We start from the raw sequence: 11,805 nt of genomic DNA on the forward strand, positions 1-11,805 counted from the left end.
ATGATCCAACGGATGTTGGCAATTTGATTTCTGGTTCCTCTGCCTTTCTAAGTCCATCTTGAATATCTGAAAGTTTTCAGTTCATGTACTGTTGAAGCCTCACTTGGGGAATTTTCATCATTCATTTGCTACTGTGTGAAATGAGTGCAATTGTGCAGTAGTTTGAACATTCTTTGTCATGGCCCTTCTTTGGGATTGGAATGAAAACTGAACTTTTTCAGTCCTGTGGCCACTGCTGCATTTTTCAAATTTGCTGACATATTGAGTGTATCACTTTCACAGAATCATCCTTTAGGATTTGAAATACTCAGTTGGAATTCCATCACCTCCACTAACTTTGTTTGTAGTGATGCTTCCTAAGGCTCACTTGACTTTGCACTCCAAGATGTCTGACTCTAGGTGAGAAGGAAGGACTGAGTGAACAGTTCCAAAGCCCCTGAGCTCATGGTTCCTTGTGGGTAACTCCCATGTACCTCCATCCTGACCAGTACTTGAGGAGGGACTTCTCAATTTCCCATGCCACACTTGGAACAGCATGAAGGATGCAGCAGAGGCCAAAGACTGAGTGACTGGTCTCAGGGTGTTGATGACAGACATTATCAAACCAATCTCAAAAGTGGTTCCATTTGTTCTTAGGGAGGAGAAGTGGGACCCAGGCAAGGACAGCAGCTCAAAGGCAAAGAGCAGGTCTGCTTCTCAATAGCAGTAGTGATCAGGTTTGAAGGAGTCATCATAGGACATGTCCAGGTAGTAGGCTCCTCAGTCAGCTTGGTTAGCTTCACATTCTGCTTGCCCAGGGGGCTTCAGCCACTGCTTTATCTAGCTTCTCATCCAGGGTACTTGTCTGAGTGGGTCCACAGCTCAAAATGCACCAGCACCTGATTGGTGAAGGATTTGCTCATCACGAACTGGGATGACCCATAGCTCAGCCCAACTCGGACAGCCAGCCCTTGGCTAGTAGGATGATGCGACGCCCATTCTTCAACAAGTAGCAGTCCACCTCAGTCTTAATATTCACCTTCTCCACAGCATTTTAGCTCAGCCACTTGACATCAATCTCCATGTCAAAGTGTCCACAAAGTGTCAAAGTTACACACACAATGACATCATCTTTCATCTCTTCAAAGGGCAGGCCAAGAGTTTTGTTAGTACAGCCTATGGTGCTAACAAAGATGCTGCAGTCCGGACAGGCCTAATCCCTGGTGGTCACCTCTTAGCCCTCCATGGCCACCTAGAGTGTGTTGATAGTGTAGCTCTCCATGATGATGATGTGGCCCCAAACCCCCTCAGGGCCTGGGCACAGCCCTTGCCCACATTGCCATAGCCTGCTTCCACCACCATAATCATCATCTGCAGTCCCCTTAATGCCATCTATGAGGGGCTCCTGGCAGCCAGAGAGGTTGTCAAGTGTGTTCTTGGTGATGGATTCATTGCCGTTGATGGCAGGCACCTTCAGGACCCTGTGTGCCAGTTGTGGACCCCTGTTGTGGTCTCTTTGGAGATGCCTTGGACAGGAACTGCGGGTACTTGGTGTGAATGAGGTTGGTGAGGTGCCACTATCGTCCAGAATCATGCTGAGCTACCCGTCCTTGAAGTACAGTCTGCTCTATGCACCACAGATACTCCTCATCTCTTTCACCCTTCCAGCTGCTGCATGGTCCTGGGTGGAGAAGATAATTGTAGCTGGACCACCGCACCTCAACACACAGGGTGACAAGAGTCACGATGAAGACAGAGATGAAGACAGCTGTCTCCATGGTCACGGTGTCGGCAGTGGGCAAACCGGACGCACTTCAGTGGCTCGGAGGCGGAGGCCATCTCTCACGTGTGCATCGGGCCTGGTGTCTCATCCTCTGTGATGTCTGGGACCTTGCATCCCCAGGTGGCCAGGTTAACAGCAGCAACCTTGTAAGAACGCTTGTCCAACTTGCTGGAGGTGTTTCCTCACAGAATGATGCACCCAGGCCTCAGGCTGGGAAGAGGTGGAGGCTGGGCAGCTCTGGGCAGGGCAAGACATTTAATTCAGAACAAAGATTAAAGGAAACAAAGCCTCCTAGCTGCCAGTCAAGTACCATTTCATGAACTTAGTCTCTGCTTTTCTAAACATTGGCTTTATCATTCTTCTACATGTCAGTTGCTATCTGTGCTCAAAGCTACAAGCCTTTGCTCATATTTTCTGACCTTTAATTACCCTATTAATATTTTCTATTGTTGTGAACTTTATTTCCGTATTTCCAGACTTTGTCCAGTCTAAACTGTCTTTCCAATCATTTGAAGAAACCAGGCATCTTAAATCTATATTAAGTAGGGCTTAGGGAGATAACAGAGAAGGCAATGGCACCCCTCTCCAGTACTCTTGCCTGGAAAATCCCATGGACGGAGGAGCCTGGTAGGCTGCAGTCCATGGGGTCACTGAGGGTTGGACACGACTGAGCAACTTCACTTTCACTTTTCACTTTCATGCATTGGAGAAGGAAATGGCAACCCACTCTAGTGTTCTTGCCTGGAGAATCCCAGGGACAGGGGAGCCTGGTGGGCTGCCATCTATGGGGTCACACAGAGTCGGACACGACTTAAGTGACTTAGCAGCAGCAGCAGCAGCAGGGAGATAAGTATCATGGGTTATTTAGTTCACCTATTCTAACTCATCAAGTGTGAATGGCTTTATTTCTTATAAATTTGCTAAATAATTTTTTGAAATCCTTAGTTATGCTTCGTGTAACTTTAAAAGGATTAGTCGTGGATAATCTCCTATACTTGGTTTTCTCATTGTTGTTATTTTTAATCAATCCTTTCTCAAAAATCATTTAGTCAAATTTACAAATATTTAGTCTTCAAGGAAAAATGTCAGTGAAACACATTCTATTGGTGTTTTGGCTACATTTATAGAACTGGAGTGAAAGGATGAAATTCTGATGCTTCTTTTTGGGGGTCAAATCTCTGTATTTTATTTTAGTTAAACAATTATTTTATTCCCTCTATTAGTTTAAACATTTCACTATGTACCATATGGCAAATACCTTACTAGTCAGAGTATATAAAGATGCACAACACAGTTTCAGTTCTTAAGAAGAAAAATGCATGAATAGGACTATATACCATGAATAAATATATATGTTGGTTGGTTGAGTCACTGACTGTTTATATCTGTTTCCTCATCTGCTTATTATAGTTCCCCTTCCACTTTAAGAGTGTTCTTGTGTGGGCAATAGAGTCACTATTATATTTAACTTAAACAATCCTAATTTCTAATGATATCTGACTATACAAACTTCTAACAAGGTAAATGAAGTGGTCAAAATATCTACCTGTAGTATTTGAGTTTATCAGTTGAATTATGAATTCGTATTTCAGATGTTCTTATTTATTTATTTATGACCACTCCTCCAGCTTGTGGGATCTTAGTTCCCTGACCAGAGATCAAAACCACACCCCCTGCAGTGGAGGTATAGAGTGTTAACTACTGACCACCAGGGAAGTTCCTAGACTTTCTTATACACACTGTACTAATTTAGATTTTATGCATTTTCACACTTTATATTCAAATTTTATTTAAACTATCCACTGCATACTTAACATTTATGCTTTTATCTTCAGATTTTCTTCAGTCATCTAACAAAATTTTTCAAAATGTGCAGATAAATTATTTGAGATATATTATTTTGGGGGAATTTATGCATGAGGCAGAAACATTTTTTTCATTTATTTATTTTTTAATTAAAGGATAATTGCAAAACATACATTTCTCCAAAGAAGACATACAGATAGCTAGCAAACACACAAAAAGATGCTCAACATCACTCATTATCAGAGAAATGCAAATCAAAACCACAATGAGGCACCATCTCATGCCAGTCAGAATTGCTGCCATCAAAAAGTCTATAAACAATAAATGCTGGAGAGGGTGTGGAGAAAAGGGAACCCTCTTACACTGTTGGTGGGAATGCAAACTAGTACAGCCACTATGGAGAACAGTGTGGAGGTTCCTTAAAAAACTGGAAATATAATTGCCATATGACCCAGCAATCCCACTGCTGGACATACACACCAAGGAAACCAGAATTGAAAGAGGCACGTGTACCCCAATGTTCATTGCAGCACTGTTTACAATAGTTAGAACATGGAAGCAACCTAGATGTCCATTGGCAGACGAATGGATAAGAAAGCTGTGGTACATATACACAGTGGAATATTACTCAGCTATTAAAAAGAATACATTTGAATCAGCTCTAATGAGGTGGATGAAACTGGAGCCTATTATACAGAGTGAAGTAAGTCAGAAAGAAAAATACCAACACAGTATATTAACACATATATATGGAATTTATAAAGATGGTAATGATGACCCTATATGCGAGACAGCAAAAGAGACACAGATGTAAAGAACAGACTTTTGGACTCCATGGGAGAAGGCGAGGGTGGGATGATTCTAGAGAATAGCATTGAAACATGTATATTATCATATGTGAAACAAATCACCAGTCTAGATTCAGTGCATGAGACAGGGCACTCAGGACTGGTGCACTGGGATGACCCTGAGGGATGGGATGGGGAAGGATGGGGAAGGGGGGTTCAGGATAGGGAACACATGTACACCCATGGCAGATTCATGTCAGTGTATGGCAAAAACCACTACAACATTGTAAGGTAATTAGCCTTCAATTAAAATAAATAATTTTTTTTAAAAAGGATAATTGCATTATAGAATTTTGTTGTTTTCTTCCAAGCATCAACATGAATCAGCCATCAGTTCAGTTCAGTTCAGTTCAGTCGCTCAGTCGTGTCTAACTCTTTTCGACCCCATGAATCGCAGCACACCAGGCCTCCCTGTCCATCACCAACTCCCGGAGTTCACCCAGACTCACGTCCATCAAGTCAGTGATGCCATCCAGCCATCTCATCCTCTGTCATCCCCTTCTCCTCCTGCCCCCAATCCCTCGCAGCATCAGAGTCTTTTCCAATGAGTCAACTCTTCGCATGAGGTGGCCAGAGTACTGGAGTTTCAGCTTTAGCATCATTCCTTCCAAAGAACACCCAGGGCTGATCTCCTTCAGAATGGACTGGTTGGATCTCCTTTCAGTCCAAGGGACTCTCAAGTGTCTTCTCCAACACCACAGTTCAAAAGCATCAGTTCTTCGGCGCTCATCTCCTCCCTCTTGAACCTCCCTCCCATCTCCCTCTCCCTCCCCCTCCTAGCCCTCTAGATTGTTACAGAGCTCCTGTTTGAGTTCCCTGAGTCATACAGCAATTCCCATTGGCTCTCTACTTTACATATAGTAACATAAGCTTCCATGTTACTCTCTATATACATCTCACCCTCTCTTCCTCTCTCCCCCGTGTCCATAACTCTGTTCTCTATGTCTGCTTCTTCACTGTATATTCTTGCCTACTTTGCTGTAGATTAATTAATCATTGGGGTGTGATTTTATTTCTGGGGTTTCTATCCTGCTCTGTTAATCCACATTTCAGTTTTTGTGCCGGTAGTATACTATTTTGATTAATTTAGCTTTGTAGTACAGTCTGGGAGAAGGCAATGGCAACCCACTCCAGTACTTTTGCCTGGAAACTCCCATGGACAGAGGAGCCTGGTAGGCTGCAGTCCATGGGGTCACTGAGGGTTGGACATGACTGAGCAACTTCACTTTCACTTTTCACTTTCATGCATTGGAGAAGGAAATGGCAACCCACTCCAGTGTTCTTGCCTGGAGAATCCCAAGGACAGAGGAGCCTGGTTGGCTGCAGTCCATGGGGTCGCACAGAGTTGGACACGACTGAAGCGACTTAGCAGCAGCAGCAGCAGCAGTACAGTCTGAAGTCAGGGAGTCTGATTCCTCCAGCTCCATTTTTCTTTCTCGGAATTTCTTTGGCTATTAGTAGCCTTTTGTTTTTCCATATAAATTTTAGAGACTTCTGTTCTAGTTCTGTGAAAAATGTCATTGATAATAATAAAGATTGCATTGAATTTGCAGATTACCTTAGATAGTATAGACATTTTGATAATGTTGATTTTTCCAATCTAAGAACATGGTATATCCTTCCATCTCTGTGTCATCTTCAATTTCTTTCATTGGTATCTTAGAGTTTTCAAAGGAAAGGGTTTTATGTTAGGTAAATTTATTCCTAGGTTTTGAAAATTTTATTCTTTTTGATGCAATAGTAAATGGAATTGTTTCCTTAATATCTCTTTCTGATCTTCACTGTTCATGTATAATAATGCAAGTGTATACAAAAAGAGATTTATTTGCATTAATTTCAATCCTACAGCTGTACTGAACTGACTGATCAGCTCCAGTAGTTTTCTGTCACTGTTAGCAGATAACATGATAGTATACTATCATGTTATCTGCTAACAGTGACAGTTTACTCTTCTTTTCCATTTTACATTCATATATTTCCTTTTTTCCCTGCTGATTGTTCAGTTCAGTCTCAGTCATATCTGACTCTTTGAGATCCCATGGACTGCAGCATGCCAGGCTTCCCAGTCCATGACCAACTTCCGGAGCTTGCTCAAACTCATGTCCACTGAGTTGGTGATGCCATCCAATCATCTCATCCCCTGTTGCCCTCTTCTCCTCCTGCCTTCAATGTTTCCCAGCATCAGGGTCTTTTCCAATAAGTCAGTTCTTCACAACAGGTGGCCAAAGTATTGGAGTTTCAGCTTCAGCATTAGTCCTTCCAATGAATATTCAGGACTGTTTTCTTTTAGGATTGATTGGTTTGATCTCCTTGCAGTCCAAGGGACTCTAAAGAGTCTTCTCTAACACCAAAGTTCAAAAGCATCATTTCTTCTGCACTTAGCTTTCTTTATGGTCCAGCTCTCACATCCGTACATGACTACTGGAAAAACCATAGCTTTGACTAGATGGACCTTTGTTGGCAAAGTACTGTTTCTGCTTTTTAATCTGCTGTTTAGGTTGGTCATAGCTTTGATTCCAAGAGAGAAAGTGTCTTTTAATTTCATGGCTGCAGTCACCATCTTCTCTTCTATTCTCAGCTGTTTGTATGGCCTCCTCAGACAACCAGTTTGCCTTTTTGCCTTTCTCTTTCTTGGGTACGGTCTTGATCCCTGCCTCCTGTACACTATCATGAACCTCCTTCCATAGTTCTTCAGGCACTCTGTCTATCAGATCTAATCCCTTGAACCTATTTGTCACTTCCACTGTATAATCATAATGGATTTAATTTAGGTCATACCTGAATGGTCTAGTGGTTTTCCCTACTTTCCTCAATTTAAGTCTGAATTCTGCAAAAAGGAGTTTGTAATCTAAGCCACAGTCAGCTCCCAGTCTTGTTCTTGCTGACTCTAGAGTTTCTCCATCTTTTGCTGCAAAGAATATAATCAATCTAATTTTGGTATTGATTATCTGATGAGGTCCATGTGTAGAGTTGTCTGTTGTGTTGTTGGAGGAGGGTGTTTGCTATGACCAGTGCATTCTCTTGGCAAAACTCTGTTAGCCTTTTCCCTGCTTCATTTTCTACTCCAAGGCCAAACTTACCTGTTACTCCAGGTATCTCTTGACTTCCTACTTCTGCATTCCAGTCCCCTATGATGAAAAGGACATCTTTTTTTTTTTTGGTGTTAGTTCTAAAAGGTCTTGTAGGTTATCAGAGAACCTTTCAACTTCAGCTTCTTGGCATTAGTGGTTGGGGCATAGACTTGGATTATTGTGATACTGAATGGTTTGTCTTGGAAATGAACAGAGATCATTCTGTAATTTTTGAAATTGCACCCAAGTACTGCCTGATGGCTGCCGTCTATGGGATCACACAGAGTCGGACACGACTGAAGTGACTTAGCAGCAGCAGCAACTGCATTTTGGACTCTTGTTGACTATGATGGCTACTCCATTTCTTCTAAGGGATTCTGCCCACAGTAGTAGATATAATGGTTATCTGAATTAAATTTGCCCCTCCAGTCAATGTTAATTCACTGATTCCTAAAATGTTGATGTTCACTCTTGTCATCTCCTGTTTGACCACTTCCAATTTATCCTATGCAATATTGGTCTTTACAACATCAAACTTTGCTTCCATCACCAGTCCCATCCACAACTGGACGTTTCACTTTGGCTCCTTCTCTTCATTCTTTCTGGAGTTATACATCCACTCTTCTCCAGTAGCATATTGGACACCTACCAACCTGGGGACTTCATCTTGCAGTGTCCTATTTTTTTGCCTTTTCATACTGTTCATGGAGTTCTCAAGGCAAGAATTCTGAAGTGGTTTGCCATTCCCTTCTCCGGTGGACCACATTTTGTCAGAACTCCCCACAATGACCCCTCCATCATGGGTAGCCCTACATGCCATGGCTCATAGTTTCATTGAGTTAGACCAGGCTGTGGTCCATGTGATCATTTTGGTTAGTTTTCTGTGATTGTGGTTTTCTTTCTGTCTGCCTACTGATGAATAAGGATAAGAGGCTTATGGAAACTTCCTGATATGAGTGACAGATTGCTATGGCTAGGACTACCAAAACTATGTTGAATGAAAATGGTGACAATGGACATCCTTTCCTTATTTCTGATCATACAGGGCAAGCTCTGCCTTTCACCACTGAGGGTAGTGTTAGCTGTGGTTTGTTTTATATGACCTTTATGACATTGAGGTAGATTCCCTTTATGCTCACTTTCTGGAGAGATTTTATCATAAATGGGTATTGGACTTGTCAAAAGTTTTTTGTGCGTCTATTGAGGTGATCATATGTTTTTTTTTTTTTTTACTTCAGTTTGTTAATGAGGTTAACACAAAAATTGAATTGTGGACATTGAAGCATCCTTGCATCCCTGAGAAAAGTCTCACTTGAGCATGGTGTATGATCCTTCCAATGTACTGTTGGATTCAGTTTGCTAGTACTTTGTTGAATATTTTTGTGTCTGTGGTCATCTGGGATATCAGCCTGTAGTTTTCTTTTTGAATGATGTCTTTGTCTGGTTTTGGCATCAGGATGAAGGTGGATTCACAGAATAAACTTGTGAATGTTTCTTTCACTGGACTTTTTTGGAGGAGTGTCAAAAGTATAGGTGTTAGCTTTTGTCTAAATATTTGATAGAATTCACCTGTGAAGCCATCTGATTCTAGACTTTTATTTGTTGGAGGGTTTTATATCATGATTTCAATTTTGGTGCTTGTGATATGGCTGTTCATATTTTCTATTTCTTCCTGGTTCAGTCTTAGAAAGTTGTATCTTTCTAAGAACTTATGCATTTCTTTTAGGTTGTCCATTTTATTGGCAAACAGTTGTTTATAGCGGTCTCTTATGAGCTTTTGTATTGTTGTGATGTCTGTTGTAATTTCTCCCTTTTCATTTCTAATTTTATTTGAGTTCCCTCAGTTCCCCCCGCCCCCCTTGGTGAGTATGGCTAAAGGTTTACCAGTTTTGTTTGTCTTCTCAAAGAACTAGCTTTTCATTTCAGTCTTTGTTATTGCTTTATCCATCTCTATTTCATTTATTTCTGCTCTGATCTCTATGATTTCTTTCTTTCTACTAACTTTGGGTTTTGTTTGTTCCTCTTTCTCTAGTTGCTTTAGATACAAAGTTACACTGTTTATTTGGGATTTTCTTGTCTCCTGAGGTAAGATTGTGTTGCTATAAACTTCCATTTCATAACTGCTTTTGCTTTTCCAAAGGTTTTGGACTGTTACTTATTCATTGTTATTTTTCTCTAGATATTTTTTAAATTTCCTTTTGATTTCTTCAGTGATCCATTGGTTATTTAGTAGCATCCATTTAGTTTGTGTGTGTTTTTTATAGTTTTATTCTAGGCAATGAGTTAAAATAAGCTATGCTTCTGAATTCTGTTTATAACTCTGACCTTACAAGAATATAATTGTATTTAGCATTTATCTGCAGGCAAAAGAAAAATTTATTTATAGAACAAGTTTTATAATTGCTGTTTTAAGGTAGAGAAATTGTCATTTCTTACTTGATATTTCACCCCTTTGGGAATTCAGTTGTTATGAGAAAATGAAATGAATACATATAAATTTTAAGCCATGTGTCCTTATTAACAATGAAGCAATTTTTCGATAATCTTTCAAAACTGACTAACCACAAAAAGGTAAACGTTAGGTTGTGGAAGAAAATTCAAATGACTGAATGTAGATAGATGGCAGATTAGAAGTATTAATGGGGAAACAGCTAGGTGTCACTAAAGGAAGAATGTCCTTGTTCCAAAGAGGAGAGACAGTGAATGTTAATTTACCTGGATTAGTGGCAGTGAAGTAAAAGGTTGATGCAGATGTGATGGGGAAGGGATGGGCAGTTTTTTCCTCCAAAGCAGTTGACAAAGTTAGCAATTCAATGTCTAGCAGACTACACACTCAAATATTATATATGCTGTTACTGTTGATAATGATGACAGCTGTTTCTTGTGGGTCAATCAACAGGCAGACACTATACATATTGTGAGGAAAAAAAAAAAAAACCCTTATAGATTTTGAATATTCACTGAATAGTGAAATGTGGGATAAAAGAGAAAAAGGAAAGGGAGTGGAAGGGAGGGAGGACTTATTATTTATTTAATGCCTGCTCTTTCAGGGTTTGTCAGACTTAATTACGTATGAAGGTTCACTAAATCTTCTTAGCAGAAGCTGATATTATCACTTTATACTGATATGAAAGTTGAAGTTCTGAAGTGTTAAAAATATGCACATTTATTCAACATATATTGCACACCAAGAATATACCATTATTGTGCTCATTTCTTAGGATATAAAGATGGAAACAATCAAATGCGATTCCTTCTTTTAAGAAAATTACTGTCTAAATGTATGACAACTGTAACTATGTGATTCATCCAGTGTTACACAATTCATGTATAGAAAGGGATTTGGATGCTGGTTTTTCTAAGTGCATCACCAGTGCTCTTGGTACCACCATATCAGGAGCAAGCAAGTTGCCGCTTCTCCCCCTTACATTCTTTCACAACATCCAGATTGAGGATATGGGTGTGTCCAACAGTACATTTCTCTATACTTTCTGAGCTGAATTTTGTAGGTTTTGATTTGGCATCCATCAAAGTGCTAAATAAAATAGGAGAATTTGCTTAGAAATCTATGATAACAAATAACCACATGAGTCAAAAATTGTATCTGAAATATATTTGAGATAATGACTTACAAATTACTTTCATCTATCTGAATTTTCCCTTTCATTTCCCCTTAATTTAAGTTTGTTACTGGTCTGCATTCATTGATTTAAGAAAGGTATGTGTCAGGGAAAAAATAGAAAAACCTGTAAGCTTTTGTGGCTTTTCTTTCTCTAATGAACAAAGAGAGGCCAATGTTTAGCCAAAATATTTTGGAAGAAGAATGTTGTTTCCCAGCATAACCCTGTTTGTTGACTAGAATGAGACCCTCTTGGGCTAGAAGATGTTGGGGAGATAGTGGAGCCTGCTGAGGGTTCATACTCTACCTGCCTTTGTAGAAGCATTGCTGAGAGAATATCCCCCAAAAGAAAATTTTTGCAACATCCCCCCAAATTTCTATTCCCTAAATACATCAGTGAAGTAGTGGAGACTGAAGAGCCTTATGGATTAGAACAACGAAACCTATGCCAATAGGCATAAGTTCCGGCAGGTAGAGTGGCTGCCTGCTTCAGAAGGAGCCTTCTTCATCTGGAACCAAAGGGCTCTGCTTGTTCCCAAAGTCGGATGTTGCTCTGTTTTAGTTGCACCAGATTTTACCATGCAACAATCGCGTTGGTGCCAAGGTGGCGCTAATGGGAAAGAACCTGCCTGCCAGTGCGGGAGATGTAACAGACATGGATGGGTTCGATCCCTGGGTTGGGGAGATACCCTGGAGAAG

General features: G+C 40.5%; 1 pseudogene; it reads right to left on the reverse strand.

The window, feature by feature from the left end:
- Positions 1-487: 487 nt before the first annotated feature.
- On the reverse strand, positions 488-2,335 carry LOC113905137 (annotated as a pseudogene).
- Positions 2,336-11,805: the final 9,470 nt, after the last annotated feature.

Source organism: Bos indicus x Bos taurus, chromosome 15, assembly GCF_003369695.1.
Source record: "Bos indicus x Bos taurus breed Angus x Brahman F1 hybrid chromosome 15, Bos_hybrid_MaternalHap_v2.0, whole genome shotgun sequence".
Lineage (NCBI taxonomy): Eukaryota > Metazoa > Chordata > Mammalia > Artiodactyla > Bovidae > Bos > Bos indicus x Bos taurus.